The sequence below is a fragment of the Rhinopithecus bieti genome, unplaced genomic scaffold, assembly GCF_001698545.2.
Source record: "Rhinopithecus bieti isolate Rb0 unplaced genomic scaffold, ASM169854v2 scaffold_4600, whole genome shotgun sequence".
Taxonomy (NCBI): Eukaryota; Metazoa; Chordata; class Mammalia; order Primates; family Cercopithecidae; genus Rhinopithecus; species Rhinopithecus bieti.
In genome coordinates, this window is record NW_016804545.1 from 295,374 (window position 1) to 308,031 (window position 12,658).

The 12,658-nt window shown below is 37.4% G+C and overlaps 1 long non-coding RNA gene across 1 annotated transcript in view; it reads right to left on the reverse strand.

Annotated features, from left to right (window-relative positions):
* LOC108527678 (uncharacterized) overlaps positions 1-12,658 on the reverse strand; it is a 47,168-nt gene that overhangs the window by 18,430 nt on the left and 16,080 nt on the right. The window contains exons 2-4 of the long non-coding RNA XR_001884887.1: positions 6,739-6,859; positions 5,848-5,947; positions 761-820 (exon numbers count right to left, since the gene is read on the reverse strand). This is a non-coding gene — a long non-coding RNA (uncharacterized LOC108527678). The remainder of the gene's footprint in view (positions 1-760; positions 821-5,847; positions 5,948-6,738; positions 6,860-12,658) is intronic.

Here is a 12,658-nt window from a genome sequence, read left to right on the forward strand (position 1 = left end):
GTGTATATATACCACATTTTCTTTATCCAGTCTATCACTGATGGGGATTTAGGTTGATTCCATGTCTTTACTATTGTGAGTAGTGTTGGATGTGTTTTTAGAATAGAATGATTTCTATTTCTTTGGGTCCAATGAAGTATTTTTTATTGCTTTTTCCATTGCTTTTCATTGTTTTCCAATGAGTGTTCTGTCCATTGCATTTTCTTTTGTTCTTCCACATCCCTAAAAATGTCCTGTTCCATTGAAACATTTGCCATTGGACTCTACTCCTGTGCCATGTTGCAGTCATCTACCATCCCTCTGGAGCCAGTCTTGTCATGATCTTCTGCTGATTTTCTTATCACTCTTTCTCCTTCCATGAATACTGGAGCATCTGGCCTACTGTACTTCTCTCTGCTGCTTCCCTTGTCATCTTTGCCCAATAACCATAAATCAATGGAAATTCAATTCCTAGAAATTTCTTTACCTCCTCATCTCCAGTGACCTTGTCTTCTTCCTATACCAGGCCCACCACTCCGTGTTCATACCAGTAATAACTGCCTCTCCTCAAAAATGTCAATACTATGTTTATGCAATTATTTGACTCCACCAGAACCTTAAAAATATTGACCAAATCACCATGTCTCTGTTTATTATCCTATCATATTTTCACTTACTTCTTTACCCATTTGTATTCTACTCAGTGGACCATCATTATATCTATTCTCTCATATATAGCTGAGCTCCTCCAACTGTCCTTTATTCTGTTGTAATTACTTACCAAATTTATATTCCTGGTTAAATAGGACTCTCCATCAAATCTATGCTTTCATCCAGGTATCTGAAGAGGCAGAATAATATCACCATATGTTTATGTCCACAAACTCAAAGCTTCAGCACTGCTTAGCAATCCAACTGTATTGCTCTAATTAATTTACTTCCCTACTTCTGAGACAACTCATCCATTCCTTCACTTTCATTCTCAAAATGCTGACATCCTCTATCCCCTTTATCACTCTCAGCTATTGATCTTGCTTCTCAGTTCAAGCAGCAACGAGAAAAATGAACCAGTGCCTTAAAAAACACAATCTGCCAAAACTCAAGAAGAAATAGGTAATCTGAATAGGTTTATATCTATTTTAAAAATCAAATCAATATTTAATAATCTTTTAGAACAGAAAGTACTATTCACTGGTAAATTCTACCAAACACTTAAGGAAGAATGTTTTTTGGTTTTGTTTGTTTGTTTGTTTGTTTTTGTTTGTTTGTTTGTTTGTTTTAGATGGTGTCTCGCTCTGTCAGGCTGCAGTGCAGTGACATGATCTTGGCTCAGTGCAACCTCCACTTCCTGGGTTGAAGCAATTCTCCTGTCTCAGCCTCCCAAGTAGCTGTGACTATAGGTGCACACCACCACGCCCGGCTAATTTTTGTATTTTTAGTTGAGACAGGGTTACACCATGTTGGTCAGGCTGGTCTCGAACTCCTCACCTCAGATGATCCACCCGCCTCGGCCTCCCAAAGTGCTGGGATTACAGGCATGAGCCACCGCACCCAGCCTAAGGAAGAAATTATACAATTCTCTGCAATCTCTTTCAGAAGGTAGACGAAATACTCCCTAACTCATTCTGTGAGGCTAACAATACCCTAATTCCAAAACAATGCAAAAGCATTACAAGAAAACTACAGACCAGTATCTCTTATGAACAGAAATGCAAAATTCTCAGTAAAATACTAGCAAATCGAATACAACAATATATAAAAGTAATTATACAGCATGAACAAATGGGATGTATCCCATGTCTGCAAGGCTGGTTCAACATTTGAAAATCAATTAATTTAATCCATCATATCAAGAGGCTAAAGAAAAAATAACAAGATTGTATTAATAGATGCAGAAGATAATTTGACAAAATCCAATGCCCACTCTTGATAATAACTCTCACTGAACTAGAAATAGAAGGGAAATTTTTTAACTGAATAAAAAATATCTACAAAACAAATCTTACTGCTAATATCATATGTAATAAAGAGAAACTCAAAGCTTTCCCATCAAGACAGAGAACAAGACAAGGGTGTAGCCTCTCATCAGTGCTTTTCAACATTGAACTGTAAGTACTAGTTAATAATACAAGAAAAGGAAACAAAATGCATATAGATTAAGAAAGAAGTAAGCAGTAATAAAACTTTCCTTGTTCACAGGTGACATACTCATTTATGTAGAAATTCCAGAAAAAGTAACAAAAAAACTGGAACTAATAAGTGATTATAGCAAGATGTCAGGATACAAGATTAATAGACAAGAGTAAATTGCTTTTTTACAAACCAGCAATAAACAAGTAGAATTTGAATTTAAAATCACAATACCATTTAAATTATCACTCAAAAATGAAATAGGTAGAAATCTAACAAAATACATATAAGATTTATAAGATGAAAACTACAAAACTCTGACGAAAGAGATCAAAGAAAAACCAGATAAATGGAAAAAAGTTATATTTACGGATAGGAAGACTAAATATTGTCAAGATGCCAGTTATTTTCAATTTGATCTATAGATTCAATGCAATGCCAATTAAAGTCTTGGCAAGTTTTTTGGGGGAGTATCAACAAACTGATTCTAAATTGTGTATAGAGAGGCAAAAGATCCAAAATAGCCAACATAACATTGAAGAATAAAGTTGGAGGATTGACCCTATTTGACTTCAAGACTTAATATAAACCTACAATAATCGAGACACTGTGGTATTGGAAAAGAATAAACAAACAGATCTATGGAATGGAATAGAGATCCCAGAAATAGACCAACAAAACTATAGTCAATTGATCACTGACAAAGGAACAAAGGCAATAAAAAGAAGAAAAGATAGTCTTTTAACAAATGGTGCTAGAACAACTGAACATCTATATACAAAAACCAGAAAGAATTTAGACACTGCCCTTCACACAATATAGCTTAAAAATAAAAAGAATCTAGACACTGCTCTTCACAAAATCTAACTCAAAATGGATAACAAACCTAAGTGTAAAATGTAGGACTACAAAACTCCTAGAAGATAAGATAGAAAAAAAAAAATCTAGATTACCTTAGCTTCAGTGATGACTTTTTAGAGACAGTACCAAACGCATGATCCATGAAAGAAAGAATTGATAAGCTGGACCTCATTAAAATTAAAAATTTCTGCTCTGTGAAAGACACTATCAAGAGAATGATAACCCATAGTCTGGGAGAAACTATTTGTAAAGGACATATCTAATTATGGATTGTTATACAAAATACACCAAGAACACTTAAAATTCAACAGTAAGAAAACAATCCAATTTTTAAAATGGGCCTTAACAGACCTTAATAGACACCTCACCAAAGAAGATATGCAGATGACAAATAAGCATATGAAAAGTTGCTCCACATCATACGGCACCAGAAACCTGCAAATTAAAACAATGAGATACCAGCATGATTTATAATCTTTTGGGTATATACCCAGTAATGGGATGGCTGGGTCGAATGGTATTTCTAGTTCTAGATCCTTGAGGAATCGCCACACTGTTTTCCATAATGGTTGAACTAGTTTACAATCCCAACAGTGTAAAAGTGTTCCTATTTCTCCACATCCTCTCCAGCACCTGTTGTTTCCTGACTTTTAATGATTGCCATTCTAACTGGTGTGAGATGGTATCTCATTGTGGTTTTGATTTGCATTTCTCTGATGGCGAGTGATGATGAGTATTTTTTCATGTGTCTGTTGGCTGCATAAATATCTTCTGTTGAGAAGTGTCTGTTCATATCCTTTGCCACAATAGCAAAGACTTGGAATCAACCCAAATGTCCATCTGTGACAGACTGAATTAGGAAAATTTGGCCCATCTACACCATGGAATTCTTGGCATCCATAAAAAAGGATGAGATTGTTGTCCTTTGTAGGGACATGGATGCAGCTGGAAACCATCATTCTCAACAAACTACCACAAGAGCAGAAAACCAAACACCGCATTGTCTCAACTCATAGGTGGAATTGACAATGAGAACACCTGGAACACAAGGATGGGGAACATCACACACTGAGGCCTATTGTGGGGAGGGCAGGAGGGGGAGGAATAGCAATTAGGGAGATATACCTAATGTAAATGACAAGTTAATGGGTGCGCCACACCAACATGGCACATGTATATATACGTAACAAACCTGGCATATTGGTGCAAATGTATCCTAGAACTTAACTATAATTAAAAAAAAAAAAAAAAAAAAAAACAATGCGATACCACTGCCACCTATTAGAGGCTAAATCCAAAACACTAACACCACCAAATGCCAAGAAGGATATGGAAACAATAGAACCCTCATTCATTGCTTGTGGGAATGGAAAAATGGTACAACAACTTTGGAAGACAATTGGCAGTTTCTCACAAAACTACTCTATATTTATTTTTTATTTATTATTTATTATTTATTATTATGTTTATTTTTTTTATTTTTGACAGGGAGTCTCGCTCTGTCGCCCAGGCTGGAGTGCAGTGGTGCGATCTCAGCTTACTGCAATCTCTGCCTCCTGAGTTCACGTCATTCTCCCACCTCAGCCTCTCAAGTAACTGGGACTACAGGTGCCCGCCACCACAGCCGGCTAATTTTTTTTGTACTTTTTTAGTAGAGACGGGGTTTCACCATGTTAGCCAGGATGGTCTCGATCTCCTGACCTCGTGATCCACCCGCCTCAGCTTCCCAAAGTGCTGGGATGACAGGCGTGAGCCACTACACCCTGTCACAAGACTACTCTTACCAAACGAGTCAGCAATTTATTTCCGTACTAGTCACCCAAATGAGTTGAAAACTTTTGTCCACACAAAAACCTCCGCATGGATATTTATTACAGCTTTATTCATTATTGTCAAAACTTGAAAGCAATCAAGATGTCCTTAAGTAGGTAAATGGAAAAGTAAACATCCAGACAATGTAGCTACTATTGTGATAGTGGAAACCTTGTGATTAGATAAGATTGTCTATGACATAAGTGTAGATACAGAAGAAAAGAGGACAGAAGACTGAGTCCCGGGACACTCTAATATTTAGAAGTCATGAAGAGGAAGAGGACTCTAGATCTCTAGTCTAAACGCTCCCCTGAACATGCTATTTGCATATTCAATTCAATGCTAAAAAGAAATGAGCTGGCCGGGCCCAGTGGTTCACGCCTGTAATGCCAGCACTTTGGGAGGCCAAGAAGGCATATCATTTGAGGTCAAGATTTCGAGACCATCCTGGCCAACATGGTGAAACCCCATCTCTACTAAAAATACAAAAATTATCCAGGCACGGTGGTGCACGCCTGTAATCCCAGCTACTCAGGAGGCTGAGGCATGAGAATCACTTTAGCCCAGGAGGCACAGGTTGCAGTGAGCCAAGATCGCGCCACTGCACTCCAACCTAGGCGACAGAGCGAGACTCCATCTCCAAAAAAAAAGCTGTAATGATACCTATCCTTATACATTTATCCAAACCCATAGAAAGTACAACACCAGGAATGATTCCTAATGTAAACTATGGACTCTGGGTGATAATGATGTGTCAATGTAGGTTTATCAGTTGTAACAAATGTACCACTCTGGTGGGTGATGTTGCTAATGAGGAAGTCTGTGCAGGTTTGGGGGGTGGAGATATATAGGAAATCTCTTTACTTTCTGCTCAACATTGTTGTGAATCTAAAACTGCTTTTCAAAAATAATCCATTTTAAAACAAAGAAGCAACCAGAAGAAAACTTCTGTCTCCCACCACTAAATTTATTGACCTACTTGCGTCTTCATTCCTGCACTTTTCTTTCCATCATGGATGAAAGGCAAACCCCTACATGATAAAAGTACCTTTTATCCCCACCTACCTATTCAAGGACTTTATTCCTAGAGTCTTTATTCCTTTCTTCTCCATCATTAATTTCCCCTCTTTTCAAATCATTTTCATATTGATAAAATTATGTGTATCTGCCAACAGAAAATATAAGAAATTCTCTTAATCGAGCATCTTATTCAGCTATTGCTCCATTCACCTGATTCTCTTTAAAGAAAGCCCTTTAAAAATTTAACGATACCTAATGTAGATGACGGGTTGATGGGTGCAGCAACCCATCATGGCACGTGTATACCTATGTAACAAACCTGCACATTCTGAGCATGTATCCCAGAACTTAAAGTATAATAATAATAATAATAATAATAATAATAATAATAATAAATTTTTTTTTAATTTAACTATACTAAGTGTTTCTCAACCTCATGTTTTCTCAAAGAAGTACCAGTCAGGCTTTTGTCTCCACTCATAATATTGCCTTATATTGGTTGCCAGTGACTCCATATTGCTAAATCAATGGTCAGTGTACTATCACAAATTTTCTTGACCCCTCAGAAGAATGTGGAACAGGCGACCACATTCTTTTTCTTGAAACTGTGTCTTTACTAGGCCTTTCCATACCCCACTCTTGGATTTTTCTCCTACCTCATTTGACCCTCCTTTCATTCTCCATTGCCTTTTCCTTTTCATTACTTCTAAATGTTAGAGTACCCTGGGACACAGTCTCCTGTCCTCTTTTCTTCTGTATCTACACTCATCTCATAGCTAATCTTATCTAATCACAAGACTTCCAGTATCACAATAGTGGCTACATTTGTATCTCTAGCCTAACTCTCCCCTGAACATTCAGCTTGCTGCATATATGACCTCTTCAACTAAATATTAAATTGGACCTCAAATGAAACTTATCGTTCTTCTATACAACCTGTGGGTGGGGAGGAAGCTGGAGGTATGTGTCTCTGCTTTGCTTTCTCGACAGATTTCTTCATTTCAGTAATTGGCACATCTTTGAAGCAGCAGTCCAGTGATTCTTGGAACTGAGCTCACTGTTAAAGCATCAATAAGGTCAGTCAGCAACTTCTCAACATTGGCATCACAACCAACTTATTGCAAACCATCCTTTTTCTTCAGTATGTCCACTATAATAACATTCTCCTTGGTCTTGGCTCCTGCCACCAACCATCTATTCTCCACACAGAAGTCAGTTATCCTTTAAAAATTTAAATCAGAGCACATTACTTCCTTGTTTAACAATCTCCAATGGCTTTCCACACACTGGTAAGTAAATCCAAAATTCTTACCATGATCTGCAATGTGACCTATCTCTGACTATCTTGTTAATAGAGTCTCCCACCATTTACCCCTCATTCACTCTACTTCCTCGCCATAGCATCCATGCACTTTCTCAAAATAGGCCAAGACCATGTCCACATTTGGCCTTCGCATTTGCTATTCCATCTGCCTGGAATGCTCTTCCACTTTCCAATCTTTCCAACAGCTTGGTTTGTGCCTCATTTAGGTCTCTGCTCAAATGTCATCTCATCAGTTAGATCTTTAGTAACCATTCTATTTGAAATAACATTCCTGTTGTTCTCCACACCCTTATTCTGCTTTGCTTTTCAAAACAGCAGTTGCCGCCAACTAATATTTTAGTGTGCATTAGACAACATATGATAGTGGGCTATTTCATGAAGATAGACATTTGAATCCAGAGTGCATCAGAGAGCTCATCTAATTATCTTTATCCAATTATCTATGACCAAATAAGACAATTAGGAGCCAGGAACTAGCATTAAACTCAAAATCCTGGAATTGTAAGGGGAATATCAAGGGGTATGGGCCTGGTTGCTAATGCTAAAGAATGTAGTATTGCAGCAATAATGGTGCATTAAGGAAGAGAAACAGTATTGGGGTAGCCAAAGAAGTTACCAAGCATTCCAAAAACACCCAAACACCAAGACATAACAAGAGTTGTTGGGCACCTCCAACAATAGTCTAGGTTCTTGCCCTAATTTTCTTTAATTGTGTCAGGTCCACTTAACATTTGTTTCATTTTCTACTTACAGTACGATTACTGCTTTTTCAGAAGGACTTATATTTATCTGTACTTACCCAAAGGCAGAAGTGGATCTAAGTTAATGGATAAAGTTTCTGTGAACCAGCAAACACAACTAAGTTAAGGAATGATGAGCTTTTCATTATCTATCCAGTTGTCTCTATCATCAGGCTGACACGTCCTTAAAAATACCTTTCATAGGCTCATTTCTTGAGTGATTTTATGGTCAATTGTTTATATTTTCATCTGCTCCATTAACTTACAAACTCATCAATGGTAATCTCCCAAAGTCTACCACAATGCCTGGCTTGGTCATAGCATATTTTAAAAAATTATTATTGTATATGACTTTAGATATTCTGAATATGTGTTTCTCAGTGCTTACAGGGGATCCAGGCAGGTCTTCAGGATAAAAAAAATGCACATGTGATTAATGTTAGAGTTTTGTCAACTATATCTGCTAAATTTCAGTCAGATTTCACCATACCAATTATTTTAATAGAGAGAATTTAATATAAAGATTCTTAATTGGGTATCGAGGAAGTGAAAGGCAAATAGGAACAGTAAGGTATCACAGAGATAGGAATTGCAGGAACCAACTCTCACTCCCAGGAAACAAAAGTAAGAGGTTGGAATTATTAAAACATAGAAGCTTAGAGGAGAAAGTAAACAGGTAAGGACTCAGTCTTCTGGGGAGAGGCACTGGTACCAGGAGGAGATGAGACTTGTTCTGTGAGTATTGGAAAAACTGCAAATAGATGTCATCTGTGGCTACTGGAACGAACTGCTGCTGCCACTGTCAAGAAGCTAGATTCATAGTAACAGGACCAGGAACTAGCAGAAAGAAGTAAATCTCTCCAGTCTTCATCTAGAAATTTATTATAATCATACAACTATTTGCTAACTATGTGTCCTCTTCATAAGTCTTTGAGCTCCATTACCGGTTGATCTACCATTTGCCTAAAGTCTGTCAAAAGTAAGGATGAATTCCAAATAAATGAATGATACCTATTGAATCAAGCAACCTACTTGAAAGCTGAAACTGTCAGAAGGCATGAAAAAGCTTCACCCTGAGAAGGTAAGAGATGTAGGATAAATCATCATTTGTCTGTTGGTCCATGGATAATTAATAATTGTGTGCAGTAAATTTAGTAATAATTGTGTTATAGTAGGTTTACAGACTTCTCTTTTGTTTTTTCGAGACGAAGTTTCGCTCTTAATTGCGCAGGCTGGAGTGCAATGGGGCGATCTCGGCTCCCTGCAAACTCCACCTTCCAGGTTTAAGCGATTATCCTGCCTCAGCCTCCCAAGTAGCTGGGATTACAGGCATGTGCCACCGCACCCGGCTAATTTTGTGTTTTTACTAGAGATGGGGTTTCACCATGTCGATCAGACTGGTCTGGAACTCCTGACCTCAGGTGATCCACCAGCCTCGACCTCCCAAAGTGCTGGGATTACAGGCGTGAGCCATCGTGTCCAGTCCAGATTTCTTTTCAACCTAGCAGCAAGTGTGTTTCCATAGTTTCTCAATTTTGTTTGATGTCTTCCTGTGAGCAGACAACCCTATTTTTTAAACAGGAAAATTCTATGAGATCCAAAGCATATTGTTGTGTGCACAATATATTTTGAGTACTTTCCTTCTAAGATTTATACATTTCATGAATGAGTTTGTTTTTAGAGGAATCCTTCCCTGTTGTGATAGCCCAAGGGAATGCAAGTTAGACATCCTGGCTTATTTCTAACACCCCCATCTTAAAATTTCATTAAAGCCTTCTAATTGCCTCTCACAAAATGTTTTATTTTAGCCTCTTTATCTGACCTTCACATCTGCATCTTAATCACAACATTCTGAAATCAGATGGAATCCAAAGAGAACAACATTTTCTCCCCTATTTCACTGAACGTTATTTCATGCAGAAGGATATGTTGGCGTGGATGTGAATATAGCACCAAGGGCAGATGCCAATTAATGAATCACTTCTACAGGAAAAATGGGCCAACATATACACACATTGCGTCTTATTCTATATCACCTTCTCCTTTTGAGACTAATTACACAAAAGAAACAGGAAATGTTTGAGGCCAAATGACACAATACAATTGGAAAAAGTTGTCTTATTCAAAGACTCTCTAAATATATAATACAGGAAGGCACTGATGAGGTTCATAATAATGAAAGGAAACGATGATTTAAAAGTAAATGACGCACATTTTTCAGCATATTTGGTCATATTTCCAAATGACCCATTCTCCTGTTTTTTTCCATATGCTAGTTTCCTTGAATAAATCAATTCCATGTGATAAGCTTTAAAAAAGAGACCTGTGATATGTACAAAAGCATTAAACATAATTTGAAATTTAAATTGTGTTCCAAAGAAATTGTAGTGCATTAGATTGTGTTCAACATTTACTGCTGTTATTTAGTCCATTTACATAGAGCAATAAAAGACAGCTAAACCATTAAATTACATGACTTCCTCAAAATTGTTCTTCAATTATGATAAAATTAAGCTTTTGTGTCCTATTTATAAACATGGATAAATAACCAATACATTGCAGATACCATTGTACTACAACCCAGTTTAATTTTCAATAGTTTCCACAGGGCTTTGATCATTTGCTGATATTAGCTGATAAATTTGTGTGTGTGTGTGTGTGTGTGTGTGTGCGCGCGCGCGTGCACAGGCACACACAATGTGTCTGTAAGCTTTGTTAAATTATCTCTAAGGAAGAAGGAAACCATATAATTCTTTGAAAATGAAAGGCATAGAATAGGACTTAACAACTGTCTTAAAGACAAATTGGTTTTGAGAAAACAAAAGTAAAATTAACTGCAAGGAAAATATAGGATAAAGGAATTATCAGGAAAGAATATCAGGAAAGAATACTGATTTTCCCAACTTGAAGGGTAGTTTTTGGAGTATTAATGAATTCGTGATTTATTAAAATCTCAATTCCCATTGATTTTCACAGAATTTTTCAGCCACCTTTAAATCTTGAAAAGCCTAGAGTCCTTGTTCCAGGTGATGTTGTGTGAAGAGAAAAGAGAGTTTTATGCAATTGCCCCCAGACGACTCCTTGGCTGGTAATCCTGTATCTTTATGCTATACGAATCCACTAGATAAACAATGAGGTCTCCACTCCACTTAAGCTACAATCACGTTTGGTATAATTACTAACCAAACTAACTTTCTTTCTCTTAACTAACTTTCTTTCCTGACTAACTTAACTAACTTTCTTTCCTGACTAACTTAAAAGCTAAGAAAGTAAGAATTGATAAAAAATAAAATTGAATTATAATCTGTAAAATTTACCAAGATGAGTCCAAGTCCAACAGAAAACCAATAATGCTAATCATGAAAATTTTGTAAATTACTTCTTTCCTTCTCTTGATTTAGCTATTTTCCTTCTACATCTACACAGCACACATCAGAGTAGAGTGTTGGCAACGTTCTGGTGAAATTGCAAAGAGTATATAGCCAAGTGGGAGGACCTAAGCCAAAAAGATTGTCTTGTGTTTAGCGAGGAATCCTGAAGTAATCCTGGCCAAAGCAAGTTTATGGCTTAGTGTATACAAATAAATGATGTAATGGGGTCTGTGATCATTACTAGTAAGACAAAAGTGCATTTTAATGTATGATTCTCATCTCTGTGATAATTCTCTGCAAGCCTGTGATTTGAATCAAGAGCTCTGGCCCGTGAGGAGATCTGCAGTCTGCTACATCCAACATGGACCTGTTCATTACTCCATGCAAAGGCTGGCAAAGGGAAGAGAAGAACCTCAGTTGAAGATTTAGACACCATCAACAACACCTGTTTCCAGTTGAAACCTGCTGAACCAATTTCTGTTTTCAAAACTAATTGAGAAAGTTAAGAAGTTTTGCAGCAGATGAAAAAACACAAAGGGCCTCTCCTGCCAGAGGAGAAGTTGGGTAATATACCTCACCAAAAAAAATGTCATTTAAAGAGAAAAATCATCATCTGCCAATACCGCAGCCAGAGATTGCAGCCAGAATTCCAGCAGTGCTCCAACTTCCAGTCTGCTCCTTGACCAGAAGGGGGATACTACCCTTGCTAACAAGATTGGTGTCCCTGGAGAAGCTATCCATTATGGCACAAGGAAGCAAGGATATGGCAAAATGAGGAAATACAGGTTCTTAGGCACAGTGCCAACCGTAAAGGGGGAGCAGAGCTGCTTTTGACTAAGGCTGAAGACACGTAAAGCACACAGACTTAACAACAGTGGTGACAAGATGTCCAGACAGGCAGTTTGATCATAGATCTCATCTGGCAGCTCTCCATTCTCTTCTGGCTTAGATACCAGATAAAGATCTTTGTTTCTCCTTCCTTCTTGTCTGATTTTGGGAAAAGTTTCCCTACTGCTACCCCTCCATTATTTTGACTGACAATCCAAATTGTGTCTACAGGCACAATCAATGTTACTGTAGTCTTTGGATTAACTAACGACTGCCCTTTTAACCAGCCAATGACAGTTTCTGTACTAACTAAGACAAAAGCACTGACTTAGAGTCAGAGGTAATTTGTATTGTATTTTTACACAAATCGAGTTCTAATTCTTGCTATTACATGCAATAAATCACCAAATTTATTTTGTAGTTTGAGAGGTAGTACATTGAATGCAATGGTTCTCAAACTTTGCTGTACACTTTACAAAGTACTGATGTCTCACTGCAAACTCAAACATGCTGATTTAATTGATCTAGGGTGTCATCTGGACATTGAGATTTGTAAAAACTCAGCAAGTGATTTTATTGTGCAGGTAGGTGTG